The 21809-nt window shown below is 32.0% G+C and overlaps 1 protein-coding gene across 4 annotated transcripts in view; it reads right to left on the reverse strand.

The window, feature by feature from the left end:
• The window catches only part of LOC103312699 (protein bric-a-brac 1), a 234207-nt gene that overhangs the window by 200495 nt on the left and 11903 nt on the right, over positions 1 to 21809 (reverse strand). For all 4 annotated transcript variants that reach the window (XM_015978021.2, XM_015978020.2, XM_015978022.2 and 1 more), the window contains exon 2: positions 9186 to 9216. The gene's annotated coding sequence lies outside the window, so the exon portion shown is untranslated. The remainder of the gene's footprint in view (positions 1 to 9185; positions 9217 to 21809) is intronic.

Genomic DNA, 21809 nt, shown 5'->3' on the forward strand with positions numbered 1-21809 from the left:
CTTTTGTGTCAAAGCCGCTGATCATCCTTAATTACTGCTAACAATGTTTTTATCGCCCTAGTTTTTCCATTGTAAATAAACCAGCCACAAATAATAACAAAGTAAGAGCATGAAATGCAATAATTCGGTAAGGTTAATATCATAATTAAATGAATTTCATTTCCCGGTAAAACACAATGTCACAGTGGTCAAACAATGGTAATACCGTTCAACTTTATAATTTAATACAAAATAATAAATAATGTTACAAATTAACATAAATAACAAGTACAGAGAGAGAATTGAACGTATATGTATAATAATTAAACATATTTAGTTATTTGCTAAAACGCAATTTTCGTTAATTGAATGAAAACCAAATAATAATTGCTTTAGGTTTAATATAAATACAGGTGTGTAATCCAATCTCTTTGCTACAATGTGTGTGCAATATTATTAGACACTTAATTCACCCTAACGACAAAGTGGAGCATAACGCAAGGTTTAATAAACGTTGGAATTGTTTTAATAGCTGCAAAGAGAAAAACAAGCGACATTTAATTTGCGAATAATAAATTTATAAATTACTAAAGTACTAAAGCCCCGATCGGATTTGCGACCTAATCTCGCCAATATTACCGATCATTATTATAATGTTACTTCGGACCCCGGACACAAATACCCACCGTTCCTAATTTTTTAAATGGAAGCTCTCTAAAAGGGAAGAATCAAAGAACGATTCAGAAAGGGTTCGCAAAATCAAATTTTTTAATTATTCACTTTGTAGCAAGACGACTACTTCGTCTACGTCTTCCTTATTTAATTCCAACACCTGTAATTACTCTTCATACAACATAACGGTACTTTTAATAATAACAATTTATAAATTTTTTCAGTGAGGAGTCACGATAGCGGCTTCCTGGATACGCAAAATATAATCATTAGCACAATTAAGAACGTATTACTTTTATTTGATTTGAATCTCGTTTCCGACAGTTTCACTGTGAAAAAAAGGCCAAAGAAATGGACACGACGTGTTTATAAATATTTCTATGCAGTTTTAAGCATCACATATCAGTGAGTTGATCAATATTATCCATAAATCAAAGTCCCGCCTATTCCAAGAGCGCACGACATTCTATCATATTTCAAAAACATCAAGCCATTATTCTAATTACTGTGGAATGAATATAGATGATTTTAATAATATAACAACTCAGCGGGAACTCTTCACTGCCGTAATTACAAAATTTGAATCACAGAAACCAGATTTTCCTAAGCTGCCTACAGGATACATCATAATAATATCAGTTGCAGACTGAAAAAATTCGTTCAAGAGGATTGCTCACCTGGACCGAAAACAATTACGAACAAGCAGCGTAACTGCATCCGAAGGAAATTAATAACAATAATTCTAATTGGTGTTATTATTAGAATGAGGCACGTCATGTAAAAACGGTCAGTGGTACGCAAAATAAATATAATAAAACCGACAGTATTGGGATTTATTGTGATGGCTCTTATACTACAAATACCGTCAACCCTTAATGTGTTTGTTTTATAATAAAACCCATCAATAATATTAACGATAGAGAGTAATTAAAACATTCATGAAAATGCATGTTGTTTATGTATAGCTGGACATCATGAATATTTGCTAAACCTCATTAATTGCCACTTAACTGTTTTGTTCGTCCCGAAATAATTACACTTGGATGTTCTTTCAAAACAACTTAAATATACCACCAGTGTACGGTCTTTGTAAAAAGCGCACAATTAATCAAATTATATTTCGAACGTTATTTCCCACAGCAAACACACAAAACAATTCCAAATTAAGTCTTTTTTCACAGCCGGATATTCGGCTGAAATCGAACAGACATTCGCTCAAATTCAATTTATTTGCCTTTAAAAGATATTGCATTTTTTTAATTATTGGCATTTTATAAAATTTACATGCAAATAGATACACGCGTATTGCGGGCTCGGTTAAAAAATAAAAAATCGCCTGCAACCCATATTTGAGACCAAATGCACAAAACTGGCTCGACTTGGACCAGATGACAATAATTACTCTATAATAAGATTGTATATTGATTCAGAAATTATCAAATAAATATCGGAGGCTGATAAATATACATCTTTATGGCGAATAAAAACTTTACGACTGTTACCTAATTAAACAAAAATATGAAAGAATAAACTCCCGTTTCGCGTTATAAAAACATTACGTAGGTGCATAAAATGTAAATAATAATAAAAAATCTTAATATGTATTAAACTCTAAATAGACATGAAACCATAAACTACAATTTATTATCCAAGTAGACGCAGTAACTACATTTTAGTGGCTTAAACATATCGTAATAAAGGGCATTTTCCATACAATGGTAAAACCGACCGGCAACCTGCTTATATAAATATTTAGGCTACAATATTAAAATTAATTCGCATTAAAATGCATCGTGGTTTTTTATTCTTGTACTACGTGACGTTGATATAGTTTTTCAATAAGTAAACGCTTATTCATTGAAAACAGGAAGTCAATTCTTATTATAATATGATAGATTGTCCATTATAACAAAAGTTCACAAGTGCAGTTCACGGGCGTACTTGTGTCCCAATTACCATTTCAAAAATAAAAGAATTGAAAAAGCGAGTATAATTTAATGGTAGTTTTGTACACAAACACGTAGATTAGACGGATAGAGCGTACGTCAAATTATATTGTAATGGTAGATGGCATTATAATAAAGATATTAATTATATTAGAATTTGAATGACATTTGACAAGTAGCTACCATTGAATCATGGTAATAATGAGGAGGACAATGACTAGGAAATAACAGTTAGTTGCACAATTCTCACAAAATTGTTTACAAAATTGATAATTCCACGTCGGAAGCCGGGTATCTAATGACAAATTTCTAGTTCCAATTAAAAATCTAGAGTAAATAGCCGAGCGTTCACTTTGAGATAATTAATCCGAATTTAAAGCGTGTGTGCGCTAAGATAACAGGCTGTCACCGGCATGTAACGCGCCGATAGGATCAGCATCCATAAATTCGCAAATACCCACTAAGCTCCAATCAAATCTTTTACAACAATTAAAAAAAGGAGCATATTTCAAATGAAACAAAAATTGCCGGTCCGCTGTAATTCTGAGTTATCTGCAGTGTGGGTAGGGCGGCGGAGATACCACAAGATATATCAATCCATGTGACATTTATAATAATCCAAAAATATATATACGTATGCGTTATCCGGTATACGGTTGACAGTGGGCAACTCGTCACCAGCCCTCCCTTTGTTGTTTGCAAAAAATACATTCATTATTCATCAAAAGTGGGGGAAGAGTGTAATCAAAACAAATCGCGCTTGCTACAGACCCACTGCCCTAGCGTGCTGCCCTTGCCGAAGGGCTGGTGTGCGGTCGACGCGCCCCCGGGGAAGGCTACCGAAGATGAAACGGATTTCACTAAATACACAAACCGTTCGACAACTCCAAGCAACAAAAATCTACAGCAAATATCCACATTTTGAAAATTCCATCGACAACGTGAATAAGAATAAGAAACAATCCAACAAGAGAAAATCTCTAATATCGAAAGAAACTTAAAATTTTCACATCAAGAAAATCTCATATTTAAAGCTTGATCAAAGTTAGAGATAGAACGAGTTAATTCTTCCCAAGACACACAAAATCCGCCAAACTTCTCGACAACTTGAAAGCAAATAATTTCTTCAGGAAAAGAACCCAAAATAATTATAAGATTAGCAAAATCTTATTTTAATTTAAAATTGAAGCTCTGAAAAATTTAAGATGGCTTCAAAGAAAAATCTTTTTACCTAAAATTAAAAAAAAACAAAATTTGACTACTACTACAAGTATATCTTCTCAATAAGACACAAAATCCTCAATAAATTGAACCAAAAGAATTCTTTAGAAAAAAACCCAAATAAAACTAACAAAATCTTAAACCAAATACAGGATGTTTCACATAATTTTACGCCTGTAAAATACCACCAACAATGCATATTCCGATACAAACTCGATTTGTAGTTAGTAATTAAGAAAAATAGATTAGAATCATATTCATGCCGTCTCTTGATAATTGTTTGTAAAAAACAATAATTTATGACTATTAATAAAACAGCCATCAGTCTGACAACCACTGTCATGTGTTTCCAACAATTACATAAATCGGAAGTAAAATTACCGTTGGGGGCGCCACTGAGCTAGGTCGAAAACAGTAACCATAAATGGCGGGAAAATGTTTATTCGGATATTTTGAGTGTTGTGCGAATTTTGGGGCTTCACAATTATTACATTGCCTATGCGGAATGACTATTGTATTTTTGGTGCAAGAAACTTATGTTGACAAATGAGAGATGACGAGGAAAACACGAATAACGAATGACTGTTTGGTTCAGTTTCTTTATTGGAAAATTATTACAAAGACATTGAAAAGCCTACCTTTTGGCATAATTTACGTTTAAATGTATCAGCAGTTGTTAATCCTTATTGTAGTTTTGTAGATTTACCGCAGCATTTCATGATTTTTTCAGTGGAAAATTCTAACGTAAAATTCATAACACTTCACTAATTTATTGGTTTCTTGAGCCAAACTTTGTGTTCGCTGTGATCCATTACTTATAATCTTTAATTAGACAACTGTTTGATAACACTTTGTAATCAAAATTTAAATATTTTTCGCTTTTTATCCACTTTCAAGTTCCAACAATAAACACTTTATACCACGAAAAACTACAGAACCAAAGTCAACGCTAGTATTTACCACCACGTACTTTTAAAGTAATTCTTTCTATTGTAAGTAATTAACACTATACACGCAAAATTGTTGAACAATTCATTAAATGTCAGTTAAATGTGGCATTACGAAAATTTCTTTACTGTTTTCGACATAGTTCAAAAGTCATCACCAGAGGGCGTCTAGTTAATTTTATTTCCGAAATGAATGTGAATTATTTGTATCTAGTATTTTGTGACTTTTGCATACATTAGATTTCGTAAAGTTATGTGAAACAGCCTGTATATAAAATTAAAGCTCTAGACAAGATTAAAGTTTGGAATACAAGGAGTCAATTCTTAAAACGACTTGATTAGGGTCTGACAGCCAACACCAGATCCGAATCAGAGCCTATTACAATACTGGTGTTGTAAAAATAAAACCCTTCTTGTGATCATAATATCGCACAATAAATTTATAAATTTATAAGTATAGAAAAAATATTGATTTCCGAAACAGATAAAACCGTTGATTCTTTGACGAATTTGCAGTCTAGAAATTGTAGAGTAAAATTAAACAGAAAAACATTCCAATATGGACGATAAAACTTTTCATGAAACAATACGACCTCGATTATCCGAATTTCGAGTAATCATAATATTACCCTTTTATCCCAATAATCCGCCCACAAACAGGAACCGGGTCTTTGGTAACTCCCAACATTTCCACAAAAAGTCATAAGTGTTTTAGAAGAATGATTTACTTTTCTATTTCATTTTTATTTATTATTTATAGTAAATCAGTTAAGCACCTGGTTAATAATATTTAGTATTTTATGTGAAAAGAACCGATAACTTCACAATTGACAGTTCATTTTAGTTCAAGAGTATATTCTCAGTTTCTACAAAATATTTAGAACTAACTTATGGCACCACCATATTTACTTAAAAAAAAAATCAACTGAAAAACTTAGTCAATTTGTGAAAGAGTTCACACATATAACCTTCACATGTACAGTAAAACCTCAATAATCCGACCTGTCATAATTCGAATTTACAATAAACCCAGCAAACATTTCTTGTATTTTGTAGTTTTTAACTTATTTAAAAAAAGTCAAGTTGAAATTTTACGGAGTATATTCATTATTCTGTAACTTTATTATAAAATTTCGTTTCCTACATAATTCCGATAGTCCATGTTTTTTTTATATAGGATACTAAAAACAATCAAACGAAAAAAGTAGACACGTACTTATTTAATAATATAAAAGTCTTAGGTACTTCCATGGCTTCACCAACAGAGAAAAATTTGAAAGGAAAAATTACTTAAGTGTTGAACCAACAACAGACAAATTGACAAACTTTGCGCAAAAGGCAAAAAAAACACAAAAATTAACTTGTAACCATAGGATTTAAGACCAAATTTTCGGATTTATAACAACACTGCCTTGTCCGTTTTTAGGTTTCTATGTCATGATTAATTTTTAAATAAAACTGAATATTGTACACTAACCAAAACTCTAAAATAATAAAACAATTCTTTCAGGCGTTTTAACATGTTGTTCAGCTGGAGACGTAATTAATTCGCAAAATTGTTCAAAAATTAAGAAAAAACAGCGAAAGTTTCAACACGTTCTCAAGTTTGCAATTCAGTTTTTCCGCTAGATTTCGCTAGGCTGGACAGAAAAATCCACAAAACTAAGTCAAAAATAATACAGTACGTTGCCCTCTCTAAGAGTTTTAGCAAATTTTCGAATTGAAAAAAGCAAGTTTTGTTAATTAAACCCCCCAAACTTGCAATTTTTGAGCAAAATTTTATCTAAAAAAAACGATAAATCGCCAATTTGTGTCGAAGATGTGGCAAGTTTTACTTTATTCAAGATTTAAAAAAAAATCAACCAAAAATAGGTGTTTACATTAAAACACCCCACAATAAACAACATAAATTTCAGTTTTTGCGCAAAATTTTGTGTAAATAGCAAATTTGGGTCAAAGGTGTTGTTAGTTTTGATCTATTCAAAATTTTAAGCACGTGATCCAGTCAGACACTCAATTATTTACGATTAGCTCAAGAATAACATTCTTCCTTGTTTCAAGCGCTTCTAACTGAGTTTTCTATGATTTTTCATTTTTTTTCGTTTGTTTAAATAGAAGCTTTAGAAGGCAATTTTAGGCAAAGTTTGCAGGTGAATAAATTGGTATTTGGTTGGTCATTTGGAATTTAAGACACGTGAAATTAAATCTGGCCTAATCTCGCATTGAAAAGAAAATCAATGACGAAATTAAAAACCCAAATACAGTTTTCAGTTAGTGGTTTGAGTGATGAGCTCGAATCCTCCACCCCTTGTACGTATGTTCGGGAGAGCGAGTCCTGCTAACGCAAGCTTATGTAATATTGACTCTTTTTTGTTTGAATTATTTATGCATTTTTACAGTTTTGTAAATGAAATTGAATTTTTTACAACGGTACAAAATAAATTTCTGCGAAAAACAAGTGAACGTAAATAAATTTTAAAAATATACGAGCGTTGTTCAAAGCGTTTACTAATTTATTTTGATACTATTGCGGTTTTCTGGAGTTGTTTAGAGACGTGTTGGTTTGAATATTATGGAAAATGTTGCAGAGACCGCAAAAGATGGTGAAATACGACTAGACTGGCTGTTAATTATGTAATGGGAAGTACATTACCGTACAACAACACAAATATATTATCTATTACCATTACATAATATTAATTCGTATCAGAGATTACAAGCGATTGTTTCCAGCGTTAGATTTAATGAGCTGGATGCTGTACTAAAGCTAATTAAAAAGATACATCCCACATGGACGCTTTACAAAAAGTACACCTCGGTGAATGGAAAACGAAATCTGATTTATTCGAGATAAAGTCTGAAACAAGCGTTTCGACACAGGAAAGGGGAAAGTGGAAGAAACGACTCGTCGGCTTTGCTCCACTAAATAATCAATCAAAAACGTCAATCTCCGACCACCACACTAATTCGAAAACAATATTTAAGATAAACACAGCGTCGAATATGCAAACGCGACGCTGAAAATCGTCATATATTTTTTTAAAGCAGCAAAAACTTTCAATATCGCTGCTTTACATTTTGTTTGATAACAAGGCACACATACCGCTGCGTATAAAATTGTTCCGCCATTTCGATATTCGTGATGACCAAACAGAACAAAGTAATTGAATAACAGGAACGGTTCGCAAAAATTCCATGTATTAATAATTTGCATTTTTTTTCTGAATTTAAAAATAAAATCAACGAAATCGCCATCCATTACAATAATTAGAGCGAATTTTGTCCACATGTGATCGGGGTTGACTGAATTACTAATGGGTCAGAGCAGAGGGTAAATTTTTGCGAGCGTAAAAAACTCAAACTCTTTTTTTAAATTTTATGCAGATGTATATGTATATGATACATACATTATATGCGGATGATGTACATGTAGGGGAGGCGGCTTTATCAAAAAAGGCAAATTATGAAGCAGCTTTTTTTAATTGCGAAAAAACACATTAACATTTTAATTTTTAATATAAATAAGGCGAGAACTTTATTAAATTTTCCTCGACAAAATGCAAGAATAATAATTTTAAAAGTTGGCGTCGTTACGAGCCGCTCGTCTTTTTCAAGTCTCAACTTTCTGGTGTTACTTGAAGACGCTCTATTTCCGCCAGTAACTTTAGATTAGAATTGGAACAAACACTAGCACACACAAGTGCCAGAAGAAAATTTTATTCCATTCTCAATCTCGCCCCGAACTGAATTAAGAAATAAATAGCGGGGCTAATAAAATCTTATCGAATCGTACGTTACCTTGTAATTTTCGTGTTAGCGCATCGGGTCCTCGCATTGATCTGCTGAGGGGGTGATCAAGCACGCCCCCCATTCAATCAAGCCCCAGGGAGGACGATTGACAATTTGTATCCATTATATTTATGTATTTTTACTAAGCCAACAGCAGGAGTGGATATTGCAGACCAGTTTTTTTATATTTGGGAATAACGGCTAGCTCCGGGGCTTGATCGAGAGCCTATCCATTCGATATTTGATAACCAAATGTGATATATTTGATTTTTGCTTTGCTGCTTTGCGACCAACGAGTTCTCTCGAAGTATCATGATGAATTGGAATTTTTAAAACGGAATAAAGAGAATGCCAGATTCGAAAATGTAATCAATATCTATACTCCCTCACACCACCCCCAGCACCACAAACACACACACGTTAATTTATAAGTTTCAAGATATCACAACGGGCAATTTTTGCGATCCGCTTTTTGACACGAAAACTCATAAATACACCGATTTAATTGCTGGATTCTTTAATTGCGACACTCGTTATTTATTTCCCCCAATATGTTAATGCCTCTTTATACTCATGCAAATACTCCCATTGTGAGCGCGATTTTAATCAAAATATGCCAAGAAATACTTACCGAAAACGGATGATAGCTAAAACGGCTCGAACTGTAACAGAGAAAATAATTATTAGAGCGTGCACTACACGTGAATTATTGTCAGTATGAAGCAAAATCTAGAAATGCTCCATTCTTTCGGATATCAAACAATTTTTTCGTCCGATTAATGCAATTTCGAGTATCGTTCAGCAAGTTGAAATTAAATTTGGCGAACTGGAGCAGTCCCAGACCAGCTTCCATAATTATATTTATAATATTATTTATTAAAGCAGAGGCAGAGAGGACCCTTTCAGGAGCGGCTGCATGGAAAATTGCATTGTGGTCATATTTGGATAGGCGCAGAGAAGCCAGGTTAGTGATGAGAACACATTGGAATATTGATATAAACTTCACAAGTAATACTAGTTTTAGTTAAAGTTTATGTCGGCGCTAATGAACTCAATTATAACTTTCAGAATGTTATATTCGATTAAATTTTGGCAATGCGTCGAGAAGTATTAAGACGTAAACTAAATATTAAGTTACTGTGAAATTCAAGACAGACATTTAATTTTCGATGGGGAGACGAGACGGCCTAGAACAAATTATATTTAAGCAATATTCAAACTATGAATCGAATCAAGCGACGAGATATAAATGTTGCAAACGTTACGAAACGATTATTAAAATAAATTCCATTTGATGTTTTGTTAATTATTAACAACGGCTAAGTATGGCACTGCGATAAATTCTTAATTAAATATGATTAAATTGGAAACTTTAATTATAGCAAGGGGATAATGTAATTACTAAGATTTTCACTTTTAAAAAATTCATCGGAAATATAATTATCAGAAATACCCAATTATTCCGTTCAACTATTAACAAGTCTCAATTATTTAGGATACCTATCCTCCCTCACTAATTCTCAAACTGTTATTCCGATAATCAAATGAAGTTGTCATAAATCATGTACAAATGACACGGTTGCAATTTTTTACCAAATAACTTTATCACAACTCGAAACCGAACCGTAAACAGGTTACCTGTACATCAAATAATAACTACGCAATCAGTGGCGGCACACGCCTCCAAAACTCTAAAAGTCACATGAGCATAAAAGCGACAATAGTCGATAAAACATCGAAAATTACCTCATTTTTAACTAAAAACTCACTTATTTTGCAAAATTTTTGAAAGATTTACAAGCAAGTTAAAAAGTTATTTAGATCTACTGCGTTGAAAGCTCGTTTTATGCTCAAAAAACCAAGTAATTAATTAGTCAAAAATCGTTTTCCTCAAAAGAATCTCCTCAACAGACTGAAAAATCCATGAAAGTTGAAAAGTACGTCTCAATTTTTTCGCATAAATTCGCTAGAACAGCAAGAAAAATCACCAATGCCATTTCAAAAAAAAATCTTTTGTCTTTTTTCGTTTTTGACACAAAAACCCACGTACGTATTTTGTGAAATTAAGTCGACTTAATTTGAGTCATCCTTAAAGTTATTTGATAATAGGTATGTTTTTAAAAATTTGCCCCTAATGACGTTCTTTTGGAAAAAAAATTATTTTTTTTTAAATTTCCCTTAAAAAATACATAATTACTTCACAATTATTACTACATATCTTGTCTTTTTGTATTATTTTAAACCAAAAATTCATGTATTATGTGAACTTTCGACAAAACATGACCCAGTTAGAAAAAACTAACGTACTTTTGACCTGTTTATACATAATTATTTGATTCGGTTTTTTTTTCAGCAAAAAACTAACATTTTTGAAAAATTTTGTTAAAATAGCCAATCAATCAGGTAGTTACGCTGAAAATCACGTAATACTCAGTTAAAAACTCACTTATTTTGTAAAGTTTCCATGTAACGACGCAAACAAATGCCACTAAAACTCGAAAATGACGGTATTTTGATGTTGCTCTAAATTTAATTTTTCTGCAAAATTTTTCTTACAAAACCAACATATCCAATTTATTTAGAATTATTGTTTTAATTATTACCTTTGTAGTTTAACAAATTTTTCAGCAAAGAACTCACATTCTCGAAAATTTTTGCTCAAACTCAGCAAAACATAAATAATAGATAATGGTCAGGTCAGGTCAGGTCAAATTAAAGTCATTTTTTATATTATTTTTAAACAAAATATTCACGTATTTTATAAAGTTTCGTCAATTAGAAGAAAATTAACGTACTTTTGATCTGTTTCCCTAGAGTTATTCTTTGGAATATTTTTTGGAAAAATTTCGATAAAATACACCGACAGTCAGGAAATTCTGAGTTAAAAACTCATTTATTTTGTAAAATTTCTATGTAATTAATCCAAAAAATTCCACCAAAAATCGAAAATGACCGCATTTTAATATTTCTGTAATTTTGATTTTTCTTGTAAAATTTTCCTCAAAAAAGCTGAAATTCTAATTATTACCTTTGTCAAATAGTTAAACACATTTTCAGCAAAGAACTCACATTAAAAAATTTGCTCAAATTCAGCTAAACATTAACAATAGATAATAGTCAGGTCAGGTCAGGTCAAATTACCACGTAATATTCCGCATTTCTTGTATTATTTCCAAAAATTCACGTATTTTATAAACCTTCGTCAAAACATGATTAATTTAGAAAATTTTTGGCCTGTTTACCTATAAATACTCAGCAACTCATTTTTTTAGCGAAAAATATACTTTTTGGAAAATTGTCGATAAAATACACCGAACAATCATGTAATTACGCCGGAAGTCACGTAATTCTGAGTTAAAAACTCATTTATATTGTCAAATTTCTATGTAATGACTCAAACAAATTCCAAAAATCGAAAATGACGGTACTTAATTTTAATTTTTCTTGCAATAATTTCCAAAAAACTGAAATAGTTACTATCACTCAGGTGTGCCGAGCAGTAATTTTACTTATTATTTTTGTCAAATATTATATACATTTTTTTCAACAAAGAACTCACATTCTCGAAAAGATTTGCTCAAATTTAGCGAAACATTAACAATAGATAATAGTCAAAAATTATCTTTTTCTAACATTGTAGAATTTTTTTAAACCAAAAACTAATTCATTTTACTTAATTTTGAGCCAAAAATCGCAAAACAAGAGCGTTTTTTGGATTTGTTAAGCCAGAAATTCACTTGATTTGTAGAATTTCGTCGAATTAGAAACTCAACTAAAGTATTTAACAGTGTTTTTATTTTTTTCAGAAAAAACTCACTAGTTTGTGAAGGGTTTCTAAAATTGGTGATAAAGTATAAACGGTTTTTAAGACTCAAAAGTCCCATAAAGTAATAATAATGACGTCCATATAATTACATCAATTTTTGCCAAACTTATTCATTAGTATTGAATACACGGTCAAACAAAATAATCTAAATCGTTTGTGTTTTATTAAAAGATGTTACTTCACTTGTCGAGCCGCCACTGCCTGGAATGTAGCTAAACGTTTCCAAACTATCTGATGCGATATATTATTGAAAGTCTATAATTTAAGTACCTGGATCTCCGTACATCCATTTAAATAAGTTATTACGAAATTACGGTGGGTGATGGGCGCTGTATGTTCAGATTTATTACCGCCGTGCGTTTTTCTTATTAATACCGCCATCTATTGTAATTACCGTCAGTAATTATAATAAATAGTGAATAATAATCCAGACATGAATCAATCGATCGTGTGCACAAAAATAAAAGTATGGAGTTTTTTTATTTGTTTGAAATAAATAATTTATGGAGGTCGTTTTTGGGTGGAAATGAACTGATCCAGTATTCAAAATTGCATTTTTCTCAATATATTGGAGAACGTCGAATTACCATCAATAAAAAATAATGAGTAAGTATGTCCATCGAGGCTCGTTTCACGGGCACTCTGAAAATCATAAATATGTACGAGTTGCTGTAAAAGCCACGAGAGGGGGGAACGGAGCGAGACCGGAGAGGAATAAAAACTGTCATTTTTTAAAATTCACAAATAAGTAGAACGCGAAATCACGATCGGAAATAATGGCAGAGGTTGGTAAGCATTCATTCGTTATTTATCGGAATTAATATAATGACATATCGATTTGAAATCAATTCAAGATGGCCGCGCCAGTCGTGTATTTCAGCTCTCTCCGCAAATATATACATAAATGCATAACTAACTAGACGGCTACTGGCGAATCATCTCGGCTCTAACCACCGGTTACTTACAACAAAAATTTAAATATGAACTACGATTCGTGATATCCACCTCGTCTACGACGGGCGGAAGATCCGCTCTAGCCCTTCGATGCTTTATTCAACAGTTGCAGCATTTGCCAAAGAAATTATCCACTTGTCTTATTTGCCCTCCTCTTTTATTCAGACATGCAATTGTTAATCTTTCTCTTGAACAACTCACTTTTATTATATATTCCGATTGTAGATGGGAAATTAAATATGTCTTTCTCTTTGTTTTTGATTAAAAACATACTTGGAACAACTTATCCCCGTAAGTGCTCCAGACGGATCCTCAGCTTGCAACATCTCATGTCAGACACTCTAATATTAAAACACCCACCCTCATATCTGCACTTGTTTCAATTTCAATAGATTTAAGAATGAAAAAGTCTTCGCGAACAATGATTTATCCATGTTTACAAAACTATAAACGTGCAAATAATTTTCCACTCCTTCAACTAGCTTATTGGATAATCTTTGTAGTCAGGTTTAATACCTTTTGCTCGGCTATCCCTTGCCTATTAATTTCACAAACAGAAAGCAGGCTTATTCATCATAATTAAAAATTAAATTACAAAAATAAATTATAAAATCATAACCGGGTGCCTTCTCTCCTATATTTCCTTATTACAAAAGCTATCTTGAATAGGAGTTGGCAATTTTCTCTCTTATTTAAAAACGAAAAATCAACTTTCTAAGAATATACATTTCTTTTCTAGAATAACTTTTGTATCGTGAACATTGCAAACTATTTATAAATTCTAACGAAAAATTATGATTGATAGAGTAAATCCGGGAAAGATGGACCAATGGGACTTCTCTAAAAAGTCTACTGTACCTATATAAACAGTCACGTCAAAAAACTAACACTCATACAGGGTTATTCATATTTGTGCGACAAAAAATGAACCTCAAAAAGGACCTATAAAATGATGCTAATTGAGATTATAAGTCGTGTCCTATCGAAACTGATAAGAATTTTACAGCCCTGGGAAGTAGGGGTATGGAAAGACGTTTTTGCACCATAACTTTGGAATCATTTGACCAAATATTACAAAACTTGGTAGACTTACTAAAGAGAACATGCCTTTTAATCTGGTAATTATGAAAACCGGATACATCTATCCAGTTTCCGGTTGCAGCATTTCCGGGTCACATTTTTTGTGTTTTTCTAATTTTTTGCCCTCTTAACACTACTTTTTTATTGCCTAAATCGATAGAGTAATCATTTGCGAATAAAAAAGGTATAACCTTTTACACCGCTAAAATGCACCATTTAATAGTTATTTTAATTTAAACAGAGGCATGCACTTGACCAAAATCAAAAAAGTATAAATTTTGAGCAGACGATATCCGTAGCAACGAAAGTGCATCTGCACTCAAAGCGCTGTCAAGTCCTGTCAGACACTTGTCAACTTTAACTTTGGACAATTTGGGGCTCTAAATTGAAAATATTTAATAAAAGGGTTTAGTTCAGTCTCTTAATCTAACCTACAAAAAATTTAAACCAATCTGGTAGCATTTTTCATTGATTAAATCACCGGAAATGCACAAAAAAAGTCTTAGTCGGTACCTGATTATTTGTTCTATTCGGTACGTTTATTACACCAAATTCCGAATAAAGACATTAAGATACTTAAAAGTGCACCCCTACTACGTGGGTGCATCTACTCGCTTGTCTTCCAGACACTACAATATCGCTAAATGAACCACTCAGTTCACATTATTTTGTAAAAAAGCACCGTTATTTTTGACTGGATTGTTTGCATTTTGTATTGTTTTTTCTAAAATTTCGGCGTTGTCTTCAAACACCTGCGCTGGTCGTACGTACATACAAAATAACCTGTAAAAATGATCAAGATCAAGCTTGAGTTTTTACAGGTTATGTCGTCCGTAAGACCGGCGCAGGCGTCCGTAGACATCGTTAGCTGAATTTCTAGAAGAAAACAATACAAATTCAGTCGAAAATACCGCTGCTTTTATTACAAAATAATGCAAATTAGTAGTGAACTGAGTGTTGTTCATTTAGTGTCTGGAAGACAAGCGAGTAGATGCACCCACTTAGTAGGGGTACGCTTTTAAGAGTTTTAATGTCTCTATTCGGAATTTGGTGTATTAAACGTACAGAATGGAACAAATAATCAGGTACCGACTAAAACTTTTTTTGTGAATTTTCGGTGAATTAATCAATGAAAAATGCTACCAGATTGGTTTAAATTTTTTGTAGGTTAGATTAAGAGACTGAACTAAACCCTTTTATTAAATATTTTCAATTTAGAGCCCCAAATTGTCCAAAGTTAAAGTTGACAAGTGTCTGACAGGACTTGACAGCGCTTTGAGTGCAGATGCACTTTCGTTGCTACGGATATCGTCTGCTCAAAATTTATACTTTTTTGATTTTGGTCAAGTGCATGCCTCTGTGTAAATTAAAATAACTATTAAATGGTGCATTTTAGCGGTGTAAAAGGTTATATCTTTCTTATTCGCAATTGATTACTCTATCGATTTAGGCAATAAAAAAGTAGTGTTAAGAGGGCAAAAAATTTGAAAAACACAAAAAATGTGACCCGGAAATGCTGCAACCGGAAACTGGGTGGATGTATCCGGTTTTCATAATTACCAGACTAAAAGGCATGTTCTCTTTAGTAAGTCTACCAAGTTTTGTAATATTTGGTCAAATGATTCCAAAGTTATGGTGCAAAAACGTCTTTCCATACCCCTACTTCCCAGGGCTGTAAAATTCTTATCAGTTTCGATAGGACACGACTTATAATCTCAATTAGCATCATTTTATAGGTCCTTTTTGAGGTTCATTTTTTGTCTCACAAATATGAATAACCCTGTATAAAGTGAGCCGGGTCGCAAGCTACGCTTTTAGGTTATAAGAGTCCTAAAATTTAACATTTTTTCAATAGTTTGCTCGACTTGGATACATGATTTCGTGCATCTACTTTTTATCATCAATATTTTAATCGTGTAAATTAATAAATGTAATTAATTTACTCAAAATGATTATTAAAACTATAAATTAGATAAGTCTACTCTAGTTATTGAAGAACTAGCATTTTAAAAAAGTATCAAAAAACCTAAACTTTGCTCAATCCAAAGCATTTTTAAATTAATTATCGTAATTAACAAATGAAATAGCATGATGCCAAAAGCTAAAAAAATAAAGATTCTATTTCTGTGACTAATGAGTAAAGCACTTAAAAAATAAATCATTATCTTCTTGCGTTTGAAATCACCACAGAAATTAAATATTATTTCAGTTAAAAATGAGAGCATTAAATCACCTATTCCTTACAAATTAAGTTTACGTAAAAAACTGCCCAATTCTTATAAAATTAATTATATTAATTAAAAGGTTCAGTGTCACTGATGCCAAATATTAAAGCAACCAAGAAACCAAGAATATCTATTCGTTCACAAATTTATTTCAATAGAGCAATAATAAGAAAAAAATAAAACTCGTAATCAGAAACTCCAAACTGAAAGACTTAAATTTTACATTGCTTTGTTATATTCAAGAAACTTTTGTCCTTCCCTAAAATACGAAACTGATCATTTTGTGAACAAAACAGAACAACCTATTAACTACAACAAAATCAGCAAATATTAGTACAAAAAAATAAAAGTAACTTTGGTTAAAGTTAATTTTTCGACTAATTTTTGAACTTTGTAGCACTTTAAAGTTCAAGATGTAATTAGTTTTTGATCATTATTAATCAAAGACGTGAATAATACAAGATGTATGTTCGAAATCTTCCAGACAGAAAGCAAAAATTTTGTAAAAATAGAAGATTTTCATCAAACAAATTGATTAAAATTTATTATTTAGTCAGTGTTGGTACGTGGCTTCGGTTTTTGTATTAAATACAGATAAATATATTTTATATCTGAGTGAGAAATCACGCTACTTCAGTAATAATTTAAGAAGTGTTAAAATTATTTCGAGATGCATAAACTTCAACTTGAATATTAGTGGTTTGTGTCAATACGTGATGTCACATGCCAACAAGAATTTGAAAAGAGCTTTATATTATTAAGCAGGTAATATAAAATTTTAAATTTTAAAGTCCAGTGTTTGCATTGAAAATTGAGATCCTGATTTGATGATTCTTTTTTTCATGTTTGTAACTTTTTTCGTAAGTAACATTTAAAGCGCCTTCTTTTCAATATCTGGATCCTAGACTATAAACACTATTTTAAAACACGTTTCCCATAGCAACGTGTTTTCACTACTTTAAAACACGCAACGTGTTTTAAATTAAAATATTACAACAACAAAATTTTTGAATAACACTTATACGAAAACGCTTAAAGTTCCAACTCGCATAAGCTCGTTGCATAACGACAGTCCTCGATCTTTAGGCTTGTGTGTTCGCTCTCGTATTATTAATAACTATAAACGTTATTTTAACCAGCTTAAAAATATGAGCTATCCGTGTCTCTTTGTCTTTTATATAAACACATAGACACAAAAATATTTGTCTTTTTTGACAACTGATTTAGTGGGTGATCACACGTCCACACGAATTTGGAAGTAACTTTAAATTATTAAGTAATAAGTCTGGTGTTTGCTCTGAGAATTTCTCTGGAGCTATAACTTGTATTGGCAATTTATTTAGTGCCTTTATTTGGTCGAAATAAAAATGTTGCGTTAGAGTGGATGAGTGTATTAATTGATGGCTTTCGAGTCACTAACGCTAATGCGCTTACTTAGTATGGCGAAGATAAAACAAAGAGTGTACGTTGTCTGAAGTCCGTTATAATAAAATAACTGATTGCGTTCAAGTGTCGATGAATTGAAATTCAGTTATGAAATAGATTTCGCACTTGTGATAATAGTTTAAAATTGCTCTATAATAACAGTATATCACTGCGGGTGTTAATGGGAAAATAATAAAAGTTAAAATGCAAATGATTTGTGCTCGTCCCCTTTTGCGTCGCAGTTTATTCGCAAATCAGCACGAGAGCTCTCCGCGGGTTTCCAGCGGGTCGGGCGTTTATTCAACTGTAAACCAACCCAATTGTGAATTTCTTCATCTGTTTATTATTTTATTATAATTATCAATACATAAGTGCTCTCTGTGCAATTGCACACACCGCGAGTGCAGCTGCGTGCGAGTTATGATTTTAATCATGAGGCACAAAATTGAATCTCTCGGCGCATTTTGTTCGAAACATTCCTCCGTTTTGTTGTTTGCATCTCCCATCTTCCGCTCTGTAGCTAATGACGATTAAGTTTTTTCGTTTTTCAAATCAGATTTAAAAAGCAATAATTTATATTTCGCTTTCGCAAATTAGTCCAAATAGAATTTTGACACCCATTTCCTGAGCGCATTACGTCGGAATATTTTCGGGCGTCGCGGCGGTCGTCGCTATCTCCCGTATCTGTGACGCCCCTCGGCGTGAAATTGAGGGGCGCGAGAGTGAAAGTAAGCGGCGTCGGAGTCAAAGGTGCTGGCGGCGGTGGCGGCGGCGGCGGCGGCGGCGACCTCACGCCCGTCAATCATCAATCGACGAATATCAATCTAAACGCTCCGATCAAATGAAAAGCCCACCCACTGAGACCGAACGCCGGTGCGTGGGGCCTTCCCGGTCCTCCACAACCCGCATTGGCCCACTTCTCCCCCAAAACATCTGTGGACCGCGTTGAGCCCCAGGCTGTTGCTTCTCTGATTGCGTGGAAGACGAGGGTTCAATTGATTGCTACGTGGTGACGACCAGCGTACAGGTGGCGGCTTTTATTTGAGGCGAAGATTCACGGTTTAAGTGACACTGACCACAGAATATTTGACGGTGGCGGTCAATGTTTTTCCACTCAATAATGGATAACATTCTCCATGTTGTAATTATGCCGAGATGTGAATTATTCAATTAAAAAAGTTTGAGTCAATATTTTTACCCTGACACAGTTCACCAACACAGTTTATTAATAATTATTTAATTCAGATATTAATGGGTGCAGAAAAACATAAAATGACGAAATCGTCAAAAGAGTGGTTAAATAAATGTTTAGCGACCTTCAATTGGTCTTTTATTATTGTCAACTTTGTAGTCCTGAATTTTCAATAATAACAGTTATTTATTTAACGAGTTTGAGTGTAAATCGGACGTTTAATTTCACGAGTGAATTATCAAACTAGCAGTGAAATAGAAGAAACGAGTTGAATACAACATTTTATTCTTCAAATTAGACTCTACAAGGCTTAGAAATGCTGTTAAAAATACTTTTCTTTTCGACAAATGCCAAAAAGTATGAAAACTGTCTTACACATGAGAAAAAACGGAAATTTTGACAGTTTCGAAGAATAAAAAACTTAAAACGTTACTGGAAAACAAAATCTGAAATAAAAAATAATTTCTAACCAAGCAACGTCTTCTCAGCAGGTTGTAAAGTAGATTTAAATGCATTAGACAAAAGTCTTTTGTCAATTTTATCATTTCTAATAGATCCTCCAACTCAACATAATAGTATTAACACCTGAAAACTTGTATTCACCTGATTTCAGGAAGCTAGTGTGTCAATCATTGTTCACAACTTTATCAAATTAGCTCTTTAATTAACAATAAAGATTCTTAGCACTTTTTTCATAGCTTTTCTCCGAACATATAATATAAAACTAAGCAAAAATATGATGTTTTTTCCTCATTCTTGCAGATTTTAGTAAAAGGTATTTTTCAGACCAACTAAGTATACTTATAGTTACACCAAAATATTAAAATATAAAAAAAATGTTTACACCAAAAGTTCTCAACCAACGAACCTCTGAGGGTTTGGTTCAATTTATGCAAAAACATGCCAAAAAATCGCATATTCTGCATATTTTTTTAAGTTTAGTTTGAGAAATTTTATTAAATCTCAAATCTCCCGTCACAATTCTCGACTTATTTTTTAGATTTTTAAACGAAATTTACGTAATTAGTAATTTACGTAGATCCGGTAAAAATTGCAGTTTTTTAAATTGGCTTTATTCTCTTATTATTGGCTTATTTAAGAAATATAGGTAAACATAAACAAAAGTTATAAGTTTGCGGTTTTTGGAAATTTTTCGAATAGTTATTTTAGATTGTTTCGTTCAGTCGTATAAAAAATTTTCTTAATTAATTATTTTTTTCGATGGGTGCTGAAGATGGCATAAACATGTTCTAGTTAGTTAATAAATTTAATTTTTCAGCACATTTTGTTTAATATAGATTACTCAAAAAAAATCAAAAAAAATAAATTTAGTCAAGAAATAATCACTCCAATCACTATTATTGATGTTTTTTTTTGGGACAGTTGAATAGGCAAAAAATAAAAACAAATGTTTTTGTAGACGATTCGCTAATTACAGTCTTATGTTAAATATGCTAGAATGATCAAATATCACATGTTAAAACAATATAAAATATAAAATAATTTATTTAACGACAAGCATAATACAGTGTGATTCAGAAACAAAGAAAAAATAGTAAAAAAAACCTCTGTATAACCGTTTTCGAAATACTTTTAAGTTCGAGTTAAAACGTATAGGCCACTGATGTAGAATTAATATCCCTATTAAAAAGTTCTACCCCGATAAGATTCAAATGTAAAAATGCTACAGATGCAACTATTTTTACTTGAAAAGCTGTGATAAAATTTTGTTCATCTATTTAAAAATCACCCTATTTACTTAAAACATTTTTTTATTTGTTTCTATCTATACTATTTATTTATTTATTCTTCGACATTGTCAAAATTTACGGTTTTTGACCTGTGTCAGGAAGTTTTGACAACTGTTTAACATTTCTCAATATGAAAAGGCAGATTATTTTTAACAGATTCAAAGCAATTTTAAGCCTCGTTAAGTCTAAATCGAAGAATAAAATGTTGTATTCAAGTCGTTTTTATGTAAATCGGTTCATTTATTTTGTATGTTATAAAAAAATGTATATTCTTCGACACTGTCAAAATTTACGGTTTTTCTCCTGTGTAAAGAAGTTTTGACATTTCTCAACATGAAACGTCAGATTATTTTTAACAAATTTAAAGCAATTTTAAGCCGTGCTGAGTCTATTTCGAAGAATAAAATGTTGTATTCAACTCGTTTTTGTGTAAATCGGTTCATTTATTTCGCCTCGTGGATGATAAACCACTCGTTTTCACTCGTGGTTTAAAAATCCACTCGTGAGATAAAGCGTCCTATTTACACTCAAACTCATTAAATAAATAACTATTTTTCACTGTCTGTTATAAACATTTTATACTTATATTTGAATTGACCTGACCTTGTGTCGAATTAAAATAAAATCTTCCAAAATAAACTCAGAAAATCGTAATAAAATAAACAAAACAAAAATCTAGCAGACCCTATATTAAAAATTTAAAAACAAAAACAAAAACTCTTAACTTAGGTAGTATAAATATTTGCATTTAACACAAATGAAGAAAGAATAAAATTCATTTAAAATTATTTCTTAACGATTT

This window comes from Tribolium castaneum, chromosome 1 (assembly GCF_031307605.1).
Source record: "Tribolium castaneum strain GA2 chromosome 1, icTriCast1.1, whole genome shotgun sequence".
In the NCBI taxonomy this organism is placed as follows: domain Eukaryota; kingdom Metazoa; phylum Arthropoda; class Insecta; order Coleoptera; family Tenebrionidae; genus Tribolium; species Tribolium castaneum.